A 17,683-nucleotide genomic window follows, 5' to 3' on the forward strand; every position below is an offset into this window, starting at 1 on the left:
GCAGTGCTTTGACCCCAGCTTTAAGGCAGGCCTAATCCTGGGTTGCAACCCCAGACTCCTCCAAGGAAGATACCCAGGATTTTTTTTCTCCTGTAAAGCAAGAGGTTTGCTCCAGAACCCACCCAAGACTCCTCTCAGGCATGTCCTGCAGTGCTTTGACCCCAGCTTCAAGGCAGGCCTAATCCTGGGTTGCAACCCCAGACTCCTCCAAGGAAGATACCCAGGATTTTTTTTCTCCTGTAAAGCAAGAGTTTTGCTCCAGAACCCACCCAAGACTCCTCTCAGGCATGTCCTGCAGTGCTTTGACCCCAGCTTTAAGGCAGGCCTAATCCTGGGTTGCAACCCCAGACTCCTCCAAGGAAGATACCCAGGATTTTTTTTCTCCTGTAAAGCAAGAGTTTTGCTCCAGAACCCACCCAAGACTCCTCTCAGGCATGTCCTGCAGTGCTTTGACCCCAGCTTTAAGGCAGGCCTAATCCTGGGTTGCAACCCCAGACTCCTCCAAGGAAGATACCCAGGATTTTTTTTCTCCTGTAAAGCAAGAGGTTTGCTCCAGAACCCACCCAAGACTCCTCTCAGGCATGTCCTGCAGTGCTTTGACCCCAGCTTTAAGGCAGGCCTAATCCTGGGTTGCAACCCCAGACTCCTCCAAGGAAGATACCCAGGATTTTTTTTCTCCTGTAAAGCAAGAGGTTTGCTCCAGAACCCACCCAAGACTCCTCTCAGGCATGTCCTGCAGTGCTTTGACCCCAGCTTTAAGGCAGGCCTAATCCTGGGTTGCAACCCCAGACTCCTCCAAGGAAGATACCCAGGATTTTTTTTCTCCTGTAAAGCAAGAGTTTTGCTCCAGAACCCACCCAAGACTCCTCTCAGGCATGTCCTGCAGTGCTTTGACCCCAGCTTTAAGGCAGGCCTAATCCTGGGTTGCAACCCCAGACTCCTCCAAGGAAGATACCCAGGATTTTTTTTCTCCTGTAAAGCAAGAGTTTTGCTCCAGAACCCACCCAAGACTCCTCTCAGGCATGTCCTGCAGTGCTTTGACGCCAGCTTTAAGGCAGGCCTAATCCTGGGTTGCAACCCCAGACTCCTCCAAGGAAGATACCCAGGATTTTTTTTCTCCTGTAAAGCAAGAGTTTTGCTCCAGAATCCACCCAAGACTCCTCTCAGGCATGTCCTGCAGTGCTTTGACCCCAGCTTCAAGGCAGGCCTAATCCTGGGTTGCAACCCCAGACTCCTCCAAGGAAGATACCCAGGATTTTTTTTCTCCTGTAAAGCATGAGTTTTGCTCCAGAACCCACCCAAGACTCCTCTCAGGCATGTCCTGCAGTGCTTTGACCCCAGCTTTAAGGCAGGCCTAATCCTGGGTTGCAACCCCAGACTCCTCCAAGGAAGATACCCAGGATTTTTTTTCTCCTGTAAAGCAAGAGGTTTGCTCCAGAACCCACCCAAGACTCCTCTCAGGCATGTCCTGCAGTGCTTTGACCCCAGCTTTAAGGCAGGCCTAATCCTGGGTTGCAACCCCAGACTCCTCCAAGGAAGATACCCAGGATTTTTTTTCTCCTGTAAAGCAAGAGGTTTGCTCCAGAACCCACCCAAGACTCCTCTCAGGCATGTCCTGCAGTGCTTTGACCCCAGCTTTAAGGCAGGCCTAATCCTGGGTTGCAACCCCAGACTCCTCCAAGGAAGATACCCAGGATTTTTTTTCTCCTGTAAAGCAAGAGTTTTGCTCCAGAACCCACCCAAGACTCCTCTCAGGCATGTCCTGCAGTGCTTTGACGCCAGCTTTAAGGCAGGCCTAATCCTGGGTTGCAACCCCAGACTCCTCCAAGGAAGATACCCAGGATTTTTTTTCTCCTGTAAAGCAAGAGTTTTGCTCCAGAATCCACCCAAGACTCCTCTCAGGCATGTCCTGCAGTGCTTTGACCCCAGCTTCAAGGCAGGCCTAATCCTGGGTTGCAACCCCAGACTCCTCCAAGGAAGATACCCAGGATTTTTTTTCTCCTGTAAAGCAAGAGTTTTGCTCCAGAACCCACCCAAGACTCCTCTCAGGCATGTCCTGCAGTGCTTTGACCCCAGCTTTAAGGCAGGCCTAATCCTGGGTTGCAACCCCAGACTCCTCCAAGGAAGATACCCAGGATTTTTTTTCTCCTGTAAAGCAAGAGGTTTGCTCCAGAACCCACCCAAGACTCCTCTCAGGCATGTCCTGCAGTGCTTTGACCCCAGCTTTAAGGCAGGCCTAATCCTGGGTTGCAACCCCAGACTCCTCCAAGGAAGATACCCAGGATTTTTTTTCTCCTGTAAAGCAAGAGGTTTGCTCCAGAACCCACCCAAGACTCCTCTCAGGCATGTCCTGCAGTGCTTTGACCCCAGCTTTAAGGCAGGCCTAATCCTGGGTTGCAACCCCAGACTCCTCCAAGGAAGATACCCAGGATTTTTTTTCTCCTGTAAAGCAAGAGGTTTGCTCCAGAACCCACCCAAGACTCCTCTCAGGCATGTCCTGCAGTGCTTTGACCCCAGCTTCAAGGCAGGCCTAATCCTGGGTTGCAACCCCAGACTCCTCCAAGGAAGATACCCAGGATTTTTTTTCTCCTGTAAAGCAAGAGGTTTGCTCCAGAACCCACCCAAGACTCCTCTCAGGCATGTCCTGCAGTGCTTTGACGCCAGCTTTAAGGCAGGCCTAATCCTGGGTTGCAACCCCAGACTCCTCCAAGGAAGATGCCCAGGATTTTTTTTCTCCTGTAAAGCAAGAGTTTTGCTCCAGAACCCACCCAAGACTCCTCTCAGGCATGTCCTGCAGTGCTTTGACGCCAGCTTTAAGGCAGGCCTAATCCTGGGTTGCAACCCCAGACTCCTCCAAGGAAGATACCCAGGATTTTTTTTCTCCTGTAAAGCAAGAGGTTTGCTCCAGAACCCACCCAAGACTCCTCTCAGGCATGTCCTGCAGTGCTTTGACCCCAGCTTTAAGGCAGGCCTAATCCTGGGTTGCAACCCCAGACTCCTCCAAGGACGATGCCCAGGATTTTTTTTCTCCTGTAAAGCAAGAGTTTTGCTCCAGAACCCACCCAAGACTCGTCTCAGGCATGTCCTGCAGTGCTTTGACCCCAGCTTTAAGGCAGGCCTAATCCTGGGTTGCAACCCCAGACTCCTCCAAGGAAGATGCCCAGGATTTTTTTTCTCCTGTAAAGCAAGAGGTTTGCTCCAGAACCCACCCAAGACTCCTCTCAGGCATGTCCTGCAGTGCTTTGACGCCAGCTTTAAGGCAGGCCTAATCCTGGGTTGCAACCCCAGACTCCTCCAAGGAAGATACCCAGGATTTTTTTTCTCCTGCAAAGCAAGAGTTTTGCTCCAGAATCCACCCAAGACTCCTCTCAGGCATGTCCTGCAGTGCTTTGACCCCAGCTTTAAGGCAGGCCTAATCCTGGGTTGCAACCCCAGACTCCTCCAAGGAAGATACCCAGGATTTTTTTTCTCCTGTAAAGCAAGAGTTTTGCTCCAGAACCCACCCAAGACTCCTCTCAGGCATGTCCTGCAGTGCTTTGACCCCAGCTTTAAGGCAGGCCTAATCCTGGGTTGCAACCCCAGACTCCTCCAAGGAAGATACCCAGGATTTTTTTTCTCCTGTAAAGCAAGAGGTTTGCTCCAGAACCCACCCAAGACTCCTCTCAGGCATGTCCTGCAGTGCTTTGACCCCAGCTTTAAGGCAGGCCTAATCCTGGGTTGCAACCCCAGACTCCTCCAAGGAAGATACCCAGGATTTTTTTTCTCCTGTAAAGCAAGAGTTTTGCTCCAGAACCCACCCAAGACTCCTCTCAGGCATGTCCTGCAGTGCTTTGACGCCAGCTTTAAGGCAGGCCTAATCCTGGGTTGCAACCCCAGACTCCTCCAAGGAAGATACCCAGGATTTTTTTTCTCCTGTAAAGCAAGAGTTTTGCTCCAGAACCCACCCAAGACTCCTCTCAGGCATGTCCTGCAGTGCTTTGACCCCAGCTTTAAGGCAGGCCTAATCCTGGGTTGCAACCCCAGACTCCTCCAAGGAAGATACCCAGGATTTTTTTTCTCCTGTAAAGCAAGAGGTTTGCTCCAGAACCCACCCAAGACTCCTCTCAGGCATGTCCTGCAGTGCTTTGACCCCAGCTTTAAGGCAGGCCTAATCCTGGGTTGCAACCCCAGACTCCTCCAAGGAAGATGCCCAGGATTTTTTTTCTCCTGTAAAGCAAGAGTTTTGCTCCAGAACCCACCCAAGACTCCTCTCAGGCATGTCCTGCAGTGCTTTGACCCCAGCTTTAAGGCAGGCCTAATCCTGGGTTGCAACCCCAGACTCCTCCAAGGAAGATGCCCAGGATTTTTTTTCTCCTGTAAAAGCAAGAGTTTTGCTCCAGAACCCACCCAAGACTCCTCTCAGGCATGTCCTGCAGTGCTTTGACCCCAGCTTTAAGGCAGGCCTAATCCTGGGTTGCAACCCCAGACTCCTCCAAGGAAGATACCCAGGATTTTTTTTCTCCTGTAAAGCAAGAGGTTTGCTCCAGAACCCACCCAAGACTCCTCTCAGGCATGTCCTGCAGTGCTTTGACGCCAGCTTTAAGGCAGGCCTAATCCTGGGTTGCAACCCCAGACTCCTCCAAGGAAGATACCCAGGATTTTTTTTCTCCTGTAAAGCAAGAGGTTTGCTCCAGAACCCACCCAAGACTCCTCTCAGGCATGTCCTGCAGTGCTTTGACCCCAGCTTTAAGGCAGGCCTAATCCTGGGTTGCAACCCCAGACTCCTCCAAGGAAGATACCCAGGATTTTTTTTCTCCTGCAAAGCAAGAGTTTTGCTCCAGAACCCACCCAAGACTCCTCTCAGGCATGTCCTGCAGTGCTTTGACCCCAGCTTTAAGGCAGGCCTAATCCTGGGTTGCAACCCCAGACTCCTCCAAGGAAGATACCCAGGATTTTTTTTCTCCTGTAAAGCAAGAGGTTTGCTCCAGAACCCACCCAAGACTCCTCTCAGGCATGTCCTGCAGTGCTTTGACCCCAGCTTCAAGGCAGGCCTAATCCTGGGTTGCAACCCCAGACTCCTCCAAGGAAGATACCCAGGATTTTTTTTCTCCTGTAAAGCAAGAGTTTTGCTCCAGAACCCACCCAAGACTCCTCTCAGGCATGTCCTGCAGTGCTTTGACCCCAGCTTTAAGGCAGGCCTAATCCTGGGTTGCAACCCCAGACTCCTCCAAGGAAGATACCCAGGATTTTTTTTCTCCTGTAAAGCAAGAGTTTTGCTCCAGAACCCACCCAAGACTCCTCTCAGGCATGTCCTGCAGTGCTTTGACCCCAGCTTTAAGGCAGGCCTAATCCTGGGTTGCAACCCCAGACTCCTCCAAGGAAGATACCCAGGATTTTTTTTCTCCTGTAAAGCAAGAGGTTTGCTCCAGAACCCACCCAAGACTCCTCTCAGGCATGTCCTGCAGTGCTTTGACCCCAGCTTTAAGGCAGGCCTAATCCTGGGTTGCAACCCCAGACTCCTCCAAGGAAGATACCCAGGATTTTTTTTCTCCTGTAAAGCAAGAGTTTTGCTCCAGAACCCACCCAAGACTCGTCTCAGGCATGTCCTGCAGTGCTTTGACCCCAGCTTTAAGGCAGGCCTAATCCTGGGTTGCAACCCCAGACTCCTCCAAGGAAGATACCCAGGATTTTTTTTCTCCTGTAAAGCAAGAGTTTTGCTCCAGAACCCACCCAAGACTCCTCTCAGGCATGTCCTGCAGTGCTTTGACCCCAGCTTTAAGGCAGGCCTAATCCTGGGTTGCAACCCCAGACTCCTCCAAGGAAGATACCCAGGATTTTTTTTCTCCTGTAAAGCAAGAGGTTTGCTCCAGAACCCACCCAAGACTCCTCTCAGGCATGTCCTGCAGTGCTTTGACCCCAGCTTTAAGGCAGGCCTAATCCTGGGTTGCAACCCCAGACTCCTCCAAGGAAGATACCCAGGATTTTTTTTCTCCTGTAAAGCAAGAGGTTTGCTCCAGAACCCACCCAAGACTCCTCTCAGGCATGTCCTGCAGTGCTTTGACCCCAGCTTTAAGGCAGGCCTAATCCTGGGTTGCAACCCCAGACTCCTCCAAGGAAGATGCCCAGGATTTTTTTTCTCCTGTAAAGCAAGAGTTTTGCTCCAGAACCCACCCAAGACTCCTCTCAGGCATGTCCTGCAGTGCTTTGACCCCAGCTTTAAGGCAGGCCTAATCCTGGGTTGCAACCCCAGACTCCTCCAAGGAAGATACCCAGGATTTTTTTTCTCCTGTAAAGCAAGAGGTTTGCTCCAGAACCCACCCAAGACTCCTCTCAGGCATGTCCTGCAGTGCTTTGACCCCAGCTTTAAGGCAGGCCTAATCCTGGGTTGCAACCCCAGACTCCTCCAAGGACGATGCCCAGGATTTTTTTTCTCCTGTAAAGCAAGAGTTTTGCTCCAGAACCCACCCAAGACTCGTCTCAGGCATGTCCTGCAGTGCTTTGACCCCAGCTTTAAGGCAGGCCTAATCCTGGGTTGCAACCCCAGACTCCTCCAAGGAAGATGCCCAGGATTTTTTTTCTCCTGTAAAGCAAGAGGTTTGCTCCAGAACCCACCCAAGACTCCTCTCAGGCATGTCCTGCAGTGCTTTGACGCCAGCTTTAAGGCAGGCCTAATCCTGGGTTGCAACCCCAGACTCCTCCAAGGAAGATACCCAGGATTTTTTTTCTCCTGCAAAGCAAGAGTTTTGCTCCAGAATCCACCCAAGACTCCTCTCAGGCATGTCCTGCAGTGCTTTGACCCCAGCTTTAAGGCAGGCCTAATCCTGGGTTGCAACCCCAGACTCCTCCAAGGACGATGCCCAGGATTTTTTTTCTCCTGTAAAGCAAGAGTTTTGCTCCAGAACCCACCAAGACTCGTCTCAGGCATGTCCTGCAGTGCTTTGACCCCAGCTTTAAGGCAGGCCTAATCCTGGGTTGCAACCCCAGACTCCTCCAAGGAAGATGCCCAGGATTTTTTTTCTCCTGTAAAGCAAGAGGTTTGCTCCAGAACCCACCCAAGACTCCTCTCAGGCATGTCCTGCAGTGCTTTGACGCCAGCTTTAAGGCAGGCCTAATCCTGGGTTGCAACCCCAGACTCCTCCAAGGAAGATACCCAGGATTTTTTTTCTCCTGCAAAGCAAGAGTTTTGCTCCAGAATCCACCCAAGACTCCTCTCAGGCATGTCCTGCAGTGCTTTGACCCCAGCTTTAAGGCAGCCTAATCCTGGGTTGCAACCCCAGACTCCTCCAAGGAAGATACCCAGGATTTTTTTTCTCCTGTAAAGCAAGAGTTTTGCTCCAGAACCCACCCAAGACTCCTCTCAGGCATGTCCTGCAGTGCTTTGACCCCAGCTTTAAGGCAGGCCTAATCCTGGGTTGCAACCCCAGACTCCTCCAAGGAAGATACCCAGGATTTTTTTTCTCCTGTAAAGCAAGAGTTTTGCTCCAGAACCCACCCAAGACTCCTCTCAGGCATGTCCTGCAGTGCTTTGACCCCAGCTTTAAGGCAGGCCTAATCCTGGGTTGCAACCCCAGACTCCTCCAAGGAAGATACCCAGGATTTTTTTTCTCCTGTAAAGCAAGAGTTTTGCTCCAGAACCCACCCAAGACTCCTCTCAGGCATGTCCTGCAGTGCTTTGACCCCAGCTTTAAGGCAGGCCTAATCCTGGGTTGCAACCCCAGACTCCTCCAAGGAAGATACCCAGGATTTTTTTTCTCCTGTAAAGCAAGAGTTTTGCTCCAGAACCCACCCAAGACTCCTCTCAGGCATGTCCTGCAGTGCTTTGACCCCAGCTTTAAGGCAGGCCTAATCCTGGGTTGCAACCCCAGACTCCTCCAAGGAAGATACCCAGGATTTTTTTTCTCCTGTAAAGCAAGAGTTTTGCTCCAGAACCCACCCAAGACTCCTCTCAGGCATGTCCTGCAGTGCTTTGACCCCAGCTTTAAGGCAGGCCTAATCCTGGGTTGCAACCCCAGACTCCTCCAAGGAAGATGCCCAGGATTTTTTTTCTCCTGTAAAGCAAGAGTTTTGCTCCAGAACCCACCCAAGACTCCTCTCAGGCATGTCCTGCAGTGCTTTGACCCCAGCTTTAAGGCAGGCCTAATCCTGGGTTGCAACCCCAGACTCCTCCAAGGAAGATACCCAGGATTTTTTTTCTCCTGTAAAGCAAGAGTTTTGCTCCAGAACCCACCCAAGACTCCTCTCAGGCATGTCCTGCAGTGCTTTGACCCCAGCTTTAAGGCAGGCCTAATCCTGGGTTGCAACCCCAGACTCCTCCAAGGAAGATACCCAGGATTTTTTTTCTCCTGTAAAGCAAGAGGTTTGCTCCAGAACCCACCCAAGACTCCTCTCAGGCATGTCCTGCAGTGCTTTGACCCCAGCTTTAAGGCAGGCCTAATCCTGGGTTGCAACCCCAGACTCCTCCAAGGAAGATACCCAGGATTTTTTTTCTCCTGTAAAGCAAGAGGTTTGCTCCAGAACCCACCCAAGACTCCTCTCAGGCATGTCCTGCAGTGCTTTGACCCCAGCTTTAAGGCAGGCCTAATCCTGGGTTGCAACCCCAGACTCCTCCAAGGAAGATACCCAGGATTTTTTTTCTCCTGTAAAGCAAGAGTTTTGCTCCAGAACCCACCCAAGACTCCTCTCAGGCATGTCCTGCAGTGCTTTGACCCCAGCTTTAAGGCAGGCCTAATCCTGGGTTGCAACCCCAGACTCCTCCAAGGAAGATACCCAGGATTTTTTTTCTCCTGTAAAGCAAGAGGTTTGCTCCAGAACCCACCCAAGACTCCTCTCAGGCATGTCCTGCAGTGCTTTGACCCCAGCTTTAAGGCAGGCCTAATCATCCTGGGTTGCAACCCCAGACTCCTCCAAGGAAGATACCCAGGATTTTTTTTCTCCTGTAAAGCAAGAGGTTTGCTCCAGAACCCACCCAAGACTCCTCTCAGGCATGTCCTGCAGTGCTTTGACCCCAGCTTTAAGGCAGGCCTAATCCTGGGTTGCAACCCCAGACTCCTCCAAGGAAGATGCCCAGGATTTTTTTTCTCCTGTAAAGCAAGAGTTTTGCTCCAGAACCCACCCAAGACTCCTCTCAGGCATGTCCTGCAGTGCTTTGACCCCAGCTTTAAGGCAGGCCTAATCCTGGGTTGCAACCCCAGACTCCTCCAAGGAAGATACCCAGGATTTTTTTTCTCCTGTAAAGCAAGAGGTTTGCTCCAGAACCCACCCAAGACTCCTCTCAGGCATGTCCTGCAGTGCTTTGACCCCAGCTTTAAGGCAGGCCTAATCCTGGGTTGCAACCCCAGACTCCTCCAAGGACGATGCCAGGATTTTTTTTCTCCTGTAAAGCAAGAGTTTTGCTCCAGAACCCACCCAAGACTCGTCTCAGGCATGTCCTGCAGTGCTTTGACCCCCAGCTTTAAGGCAGGCCTAATCCTGGGTTGCAACCCCAGACTCCTCCAAGGAAGATGCCCAGGATTTTTTTTCTCCTGTAAAGCAAGAGGTTTGCTCCAGAACCCACCCAAGACTCCTCTCAGGCATGTCCTGCAGTGCTTTGACGCCAGCTTTAAGGCAGGCCTAATCCTGGGTTGCAACCCCAGACTCCTCCAAGGAAGATACCCAGGATTTTTTTTCTCCTGCAAAGCAAGAGTTTTGCTCCAGAATCCACCCAAGACTCCTCTCAGGCATGTCCTGCAGTGCTTTGACCCCAGCTTTAAGGCAGGCCTAATCCTGGGTTGCAACCCCAGACTCCTCCAAGGAAGATACCCAGGATTTTTTTTCTCCTGTAAAGCAAGAGGTTTGCTCCAGAACCCACCCAAGACTCCTCTCAGGCATGTCCTGCAGTGCTTTGACCCCAGCTTTAAGGCAGGCCTAATCCTGGGTTGCAACCCCAGACTCCTCCAAGGAAGATGCCCAGGATTTTTTTTCTCCTGTAAAGCAAGAGTTTTGCTCCAGAACCCACCCAAGACTCCTCTCAGGCATGTCCTGCAGTGCTTTGACCCCAGCTTTAAGGCAGGCCTAATCCTGGGTTGCAACCCCAGACTCCTCCAAGGAAGATACCCAGGATTTTTTTTCTCCTGTAAAGCAAGAGGTTTGCTCCAGAACCCACCCAAGACTCCTCTCAGGCATGTCCTGCAGTGCTTTGACCCCAGCTTTAAGGCAGGCCTAATCCTGGGTTGCAACCCCAGACTCCTCCAAGGACGATGCCCAGGATTTTTTTTCTCCTGTAAAGCAAGAGTTTTGCTCCAGAACCCACCCAAGACTCGTCTCAGGCATGTCCTGCAGTGCTTTGACCCCAGCTTTAAGGCAGGCCTAATCCTGGGTTGCAACCCCAGACTCCTCCAAGGAAGATGCCCAGGATTTTTTTTCTCCTGTAAAGCAAGAGGTTTGCTCCAGAACCCACCCAAGACTCCTCTCAGGCATGTCCTGCAGTGCTTTGACGCCAGCTTTAAGGCAGGCCTAATCCTGGGTTGCAACCCCAGACTCCTCCAAGGAAGATACCCAGGATTTTTTTTCTCCTGCAAAGCAAGAGTTTTGCTCCAGAATCCACCCAAGACTCCTCTCAGGCATGTCCTGCAGTGCTTTGACCCCAGCTTTAAGGCAGGCCTAATCCTGGGTTGCAACCCCAGACTCCTCCAAGGAAGATACCCAGGATTTTTTTTCTCCTGTAAAGCAAGAGTTTTGCTCCAGAACCCACCCAAGACTCCTCTCAGGCATGTCCTGCAGTGCTTTGACCCCAGCTTTAAGGCAGGCCTAATCCTGGGTTGCAACCCCAGACTCCTCCAAGGAAGATACCCAGGATTTTTTTTCTCCTGTAAAGCAAGAGTTTTGCTCCAGAACCCACCCAAGACTCCTCTCAGGCATGTCCTGCAGTGCTTTGACCCCAGCTTTAAGGCAGGCCTAATCCTGGGTTGCAACCCCAGACTCCTCCAAGGAAGATACCCAGGATTTTTTTTCTCCTGTAAAGCAAGAGTTTTGCTCCAGAACCCACCCAAGACTCCTCTCAGGCATGTCCTGCAGTGCTTTGACCCCAGCTTTAAGGCAGGCCTAATCCTGGGTTGCAACCCCAGACTCCTCCAAGGAAGATACCCAGGATTTTTTTTCTCCTGTAAAGCAAGAGTTTTGCTCCAGAACCCACCCAAGACTCCTCTCAGGCATGTCCTGCAGTGCTTTGACCCCAGCTTTAAGGCAGGCCTAATCCTGGGTTGCAACCCCAGACTCCTCCAAGGAAGATGCCCAGGATTTTTTTTCTCCTGTAAAGCAAGAGTTTTGCTCCAGAACCCACCCAAGACTCCTCTCAGGCATGTCCTGCAGTGCTTTGACCCCAGCTTTAAGGCAGGCCTAATCCTGGGTTGCAACCCCAGACTCCTCCAAGGAAGATGCCCAGGATTTTTTTTCTCCTGTAAAGCAAGAGTTTTGCTCCAGAACCCACCCAAGACTCCTCTCAGGCATGTCCTGCAGTGCTTTGACCCCAGCTTTAAGGCAGGCCTAATCCTGGGTTGCAACCCCAGACTCCTCCAAGGAAGATACCCAGGATTTTTTTTCTCCTGTAAAGCAAGAGGTTTGCTCCAGAACCCACCCAAGACTCCTCTCAGGCATGTCCTGCAGTGCTTTGACGCCAGCTTTAAGGCAGGCCTAATCCTGGGTTGCAACCCCAGACTCCTCCAAGGAAGATACCCAGGATTTTTTTTCTCCTGTAAAGCAAGAGGTTTGCTCCAGAACCCACCCAAGACTCCTCTCAGGCATGTCCTGCAGTGCTTTGACCCCAGCTTTAAGGCAGGCCTAATCCTGGGTTGCAACCCCAGACTCCTCCAAGGAAGATACCCAGGATTTTTTTTCTCCTGCAAAGCAAGAGTTTGCTCCAGAACCCACCCAAGACTCCTCTCAGGCATGTCCTGCAGTGCTTTGACCCCAGCTTTAAGGCAGGCCTAATCCTGGGTTGCAACCCCAGACTCCTCCAAGGAAGATACCCAGGATTTTTTTTCTCCTGTAAAGCAAGAGGTTTGCTCCAGAACCCACCCAAGACTCCTCTCAGGCATGTCCTGCAGTGCTTTGACCCCAGCTTCAAGGCAGGCCTAATCCTGGGTTGCAACCCCAGACTCCTCCAAGGAAGATACCCAGGATTTTTTTTCTCCTGTAAAGCAAGAGTTTTGCTCCAGAACCCACCCAAGACTCCTCTCAGGCATGTCCTGCAGTGCTTTGACCCCAGCTTTAAGGCAGGCCTAATCCTGGGTTGCAACCCCAGACTCCTCCAAGGAAGATACCCAGGATTTTTTTTCTCCTGTAAAGCAAGAGTTTTGCTCCAGAACCCACCCAAGACTCCTCTCAGGCATGTCCTGCAGTGCTTTGACCCCAGCTTTAAGGCAGGCCTAATCCTGGGTTGCAACCCCAGACTCCTCCAAGGAAGATACCCAGGATTTTTTTTCTCCTGTAAAGCAAGAGGTTTGCTCCAGAACCCACCCAAGACTCCTCTCAGGCATGTCCTGCAGTGCTTTGACCCCAGCTTTAAGGCAGGCCTAATCCTGGGTTGCAACCCCAGACTCCTCCAAGGAAGATACCCAGGATTTTTTTTCTCCTGTAAAGCAAGAGGTTTGCTCCAGAACCCACCCAAGACTCCTCTCAGGCATGTCCTGCAGTGCTTTGACCCCAGCTTTAAGGCAGGCCTAATCCTGGGTTGCAACCCCAGACTCCTCCAAGGAAGATACCCAGGATTTTTTTTCTCCTGTAAAGCAAGAGTTTTGCTCCAGAACCCACCCAAGACTCCTCTCAGGCATGTCCTGCAGTGCTTTGACCCCAGCTTTAAGGCAGGCCTAATCCTGGGTTGCAACCCCAGACTCCTCCAAGGAAGATACCCAGGATTTTTTTTCTCCTGTAAAGCAAGAGTTTTGCTCCAGAACCCACCCAAGACTCCTCTCAGGCATGTCCTGCAGTGCTTTGACGCCAGCTTTAAGGCAGGCCTAATCCTGGGTTGCAACCCCAGACTCCTCCAAGGAAGATACCCAGGATTTTTTTTCTCCTGTAAAGCAAGAGTTTTGCTCCAGAACCCACCCAAGACTCCTCTCAGGCATGTCCTGCAGTGCTTTGACCCCAGCTTCAAGGCAGGCCTAATCCTGGGTTGCAACCCCAGACTCCTCCAAGGAAGATACCCAGGATTTTTTTTCTCCTGTAAAGCAAGAGTTTTGCTCCAGAACCCACCCAAGACTCCTCTCAGGCATGTCCTGCAGTGCTTTGACCCCAGCTTTAAGGCAGGCCTAATCCTGGGTTGCAACCCCAGACTCCTCCAAGGAAGATACCCAGGATTTTTTTTCTCCTGTAAAGCAAGAGGTTTGCTCCAGAACCCACCCAAGACTCCTCTCAGGCATGTCCTGCAGTGCTTTGACCCCAGCTTTAAGGCAGGCCTAATCCTGGGTTGCAACCCCAGACTCCTCCAAGGAAGATACCCAGGATTTTTTTTCTCCTGTAAAGCAAGAGGTTTGCTCCAGAACCCACCCAAGACTCCTCTCAGGCATGTCCTGCAGTGCTTTGACCCCAGCTTTAAGGCAGGCCTAATCCTGGGTTGCAACCCCAGACTCCTCCAAGGAAGATACCCAGGATTTTTTTTCTCCTGTAAAGCAAGAGTTTTGCTCCAGAACCCACCCAAGACTCCTCTCAGGCATGTCCTGCAGTGCTTTGACGCCAGCTTTAAGGCAGGCCTAATCCTGGGTTGCAACCCCAGACTCCTCCAAGGAAGATACCCAGGATTTTTTTTCTCCTGTAAAGCAAGAGTTTTGCTCCAGAATCCACCCAAGACTCCTCTCAGGCATGTCCTGCAGTGCTTTGACCCCAGCTTTAAGGCAGGCCTAATCCTGGGTTGCAACCCCAGACTCCTCCAAGGAAGATACCCAGGATTTTTTTTCTCCTGTAAAGCAAGAGTTTTGCTCCAGAACCCACCCAAGACTCCTCTCAGGCATGTCCTGCAGTGCTTTGACCCCAGCTTTAAGGCAGGCCTAATCCTGGGTTGCAACCCCAGACTCCTCCAAGGAAGATACCCAGGATTTTTTTTCTCCTGTAAAGCAAGAGGTTTGCTCCAGAACCCACCCAAGACTCCTCTCAGGCATGTCCTGCAGTGCTTTGACCCCAGCTTTAAGGCAGGCCTAATCCTGGGTTGCAACCCCAGACTCCTCCAAGGAAGATACCCAGGATTTTTTTTCTCCTGTAAAGCAAGAGGTTTGCTCCAGAACCCACCCAAGACTCCTCTCAGGCATGTCCTGCAGTGCTTTGACCCCAGCTTTAAGGCAGGCCTAATCCTGGGTTGCAACCCCAGACTCCTCCAAGGAAGATACCCAGGATTTTTTTTCTCCTGTAAAGCAAGAGGTTTGCTCCAGAACCCACCCAAGACTCCTCTCAGGCATGTCCTGCAGTGCTTTGACCCCAGCTTCAAGGCAGGCCTAATCCTGGGTTGCAACCCCAGACTCCTCCAAGGAAGATACCCAGGATTTTTTTTCTCCTGTAAAGCAAGAGGTTTGCTCCAGAACCCACCCAAGACTCCTCTCAGGCATGTCCTGCAGTGCTTTGACCCAGCTTTAAGGCAGGCCTAATCCTGGGTTGCAACCCCAGACTCCTCCAAGGAAGATGCCCAGGATTTTTTTTCTCCTGTAAAGCAAGAGTTTTGCTCCAGAACCCACCCAAGACTCCTCTCAGGCATGTCCTGCAGTGCTTTGACCCCAGCTTTAAGGCAGGCCTAATCCTGGGTTGCAACCCCAGACTCCTCCAAGGAAGATGCCCAGGATTTTTTTTCTCCTGTAAAGCAAGAGTTTTGCTCCAGAACCCACCCAAGACTCCGTCTCAGGCATGTCCTGCAGTGCTTTGACCCCAGCTTTAAGGCAGGCCTAATCCTGGGTTGCAACCCCAGACTCCTCCAAGGAAGATAGCCCAGGATTTTTTTTCTCCTGTAAAGCAAGAGTTTTGCTCCAGAACCCACCCAAGACTCCTCTCAGGCATGTCCTGCAGTGCTTTGACCGCCAGCTTTAAGGCAGGCCTAATCCTGGGTTGCAACCCCAGACTCCTCCAAGGAAGATACCCAGGATTTTTTTTCTCCTGTAAAGCAAGAGTTTTGCTCCAGAACCCACCCAAGACTCCTCTCAGGCATGTCCTGCAGTGCTTTGACCCCAGCTTTAAGGCAGGCCTAATCCTGGGTTGCAACCCCAGACTCCTCCAAGGAAGATACCCAGGATTTTTTTTCTCCTGTAAAGCAAGAGTTTTGCTCCAGAACCCACCCAAGACTCCTCTCAGGCATGTCCTGCAGTGCTTTGACCCCAGCTTTAAGGCAGGCCTAATCCTGGGTTGCAACCCCAGACTCCTCCAAGGAAGATACCCAGGATTTTTTTTCTCCTGTAAAGCAAGAGTTTTGCTCCAGAACCCACCCAAGACTCCTCTCAGGCATGTCCTGCAGTGCTTTGACCCCAGCTTTAAGGCAGGCCTAATCCTGGGTTGCAACCCCAGACTCCTCCAAGGAAGATACCCAGGATTTTTTTTCTCCTGTAAAGCAAGAGTTTTGCTCCAGAACCCACCCAAGACTCCTCTCAGGCATGTCCTGCAGTGCTTTGACCCCAGCTTTAAGGCAGGCCTAATCTTGGGTTGCAACCCCAGACTCCTCCAAGGAAGATACCCAGGATTTTTTTTCTCCTGTAAAGCAAGAGTTTTGCTCCAGAACCCACCCAAGACTCCTCTCAGGCATGTCCTGCAGTGCTTTGACCCCAGCTTTAAGGCAGGCCTAATCCTGGGTTGCAACCCCAGACTCCTCCAAGGAAGATACCCAGGATTTTTTTTCTCCTGTAAAGCAAGAGGTTTTGCTCCAGAACCACCCAAGACTCCTCTCAGGCATGTCCTGCAGTGCTTTGACCCCAGCTTTAAGGCAGGCCTAATCCTGGGTTGCAACCCCAGACTCCTCCAAGGAAGATACCCAGGATTTTTTTTCTCCTGTAAAGCAAGAGTTTTGCTCCAGAACCCACCCAAGACTCCTCTCAGGCATGTCCTGCAGTGCTTTGACCCCAGCTTTAAGGCAGGCCTAATCCTGGGTTGCAACCCCAGACTCCTCCAAGGAAGATACCCAGGATTTTTTTTCTCCTGTAAAGCAAGAGTTTTGCTCCAGAACCCACCCAAGACTCCTCTCAGGCATGTCCTGCAGTGCTTTGACCCCAGCTTTAAGGCAGGCCTAATCCTGGGTTGCAACCCCAGACTCCTCCAAGGAAGATACCCAGGATTTTTTTTCTCCTGTAAAGCAAGAGTTTTGCTCCAGAACCCACCCAAGACTCCTCTCAGGCATGTCCTGCAGTGCTTTGACCCCAGCTTTAAGGCAGGCCTAATCCTGGGTTGCAACCCCAGACTCCTCCAAGGACGATGCCCAGGATTTTTTTTCTCCTGTAAAGCAAGAGTTTTGCTCCAGAACCCACCCAAGACTCCTCTCAGGCATGTCCTGCAGTGCTTTGACCCAGCTTTAAGGCAGGCCTAATCCTGGGTTGCAACCCCAGACTCCTCCAAGGAAGATGCCCAGGATTTTTTTTTCTCCTGTAAAGCAAGAGGTTTGCTCCAGAACCCACCCAAGACTCCTCTCAGGCATGTCCTGCAGTGCTTTGACCCCAGCTTTAAGGCAGGCCTAATCCTGGGTTGCAACCCCAGACTCCTCCAAGGAAGATACCCAGGATTTTTTTTCTCCTGTAAAGCAAGAGTTTTGCTCCAGAACCCACCCAAGACTCCTCTCAGGCATGTCCTGCAGTGCTTTGACCCCAGCTTTAAGGCAGGCCTAATCCTGGGTTGCAACCCCAGACTCCTCCAAGGAAGATACCCAGGATTTTTTTTCTCCTGTAAAGCAAGAGTTTTGCTCCAGAACCACCCAAGACTCCTCTCAGGCATGTCCTGCAGTGCTTTGACCCAGCTTTAAGGCAGGCCTAATCCTGGGTTGCAACCCCAGACTCCTCCAAGGAAGATACCCAGGATTTTTTTTCTCCTGTAAAGCAAGAGGTTTGCTCCAGAACCCACCCAAGACTCCTCTCAGGCATGTCCTGCAGTGCTTTGACCCCAGCTTTAAGCAGGCCTAATCCTGGGTTGCAACCCCAGACTCCTCCAAGGAAGATACCCAGGATTTTTTTTCTCCTGTAAAGCAAGAGGTTTGCTCCAGAACCCACCCAAGACTCCTCTCAGGCATGTCCTGCAGTGCTTTGACCCCAGCTTTAAGGCAGGCCTAATCCTGGGTTGCAACCCCAGACTCCTCCAAGGAAGATACCCAGGATTTTTTTTCTCCTGTAAAGCAAGAGTTTTGCTCCAGAACCCACCCAAGACTCCTCTCAGGCATGTCCTGCAGTGCTTTGACCCCAGCTTTAAGGCAGGCCTAATCCTGGGTTGCAACCCCAGACTCCTCCAAGGAAGATACCCAGGATTTTTTTTCTCCTGTAAAGCAAGAGGTTTGCTCCAGAACCCACCCAAGACTCCTCTCAGGCATGTCCTGCAGTGCTTTGACCCCAGCTTTAAGGCAGGCCTAATCCTGGGTTGCAACCCCAGACTCCTCCAAGGAAGATACCCAGGATTTTTTTTCTCCTGTAAAGCAAGAGGTTTGCTCCAGAACCCACCCAAGACTCCTCTCAGGCATGTCCTGCAGTGCTTTGACCCAGCTTTAAGGCAGGCCTAATCCTGGGTT

The sequence above is a fragment of the Strix aluco genome, unplaced genomic scaffold (genome assembly GCF_031877795.1).
Source record: "Strix aluco isolate bStrAlu1 unplaced genomic scaffold, bStrAlu1.hap1 HAP1_SCAFFOLD_39, whole genome shotgun sequence".
In the NCBI taxonomy this organism is placed as follows: Eukaryota; Metazoa; Chordata; class Aves; order Strigiformes; family Strigidae; genus Strix; species Strix aluco.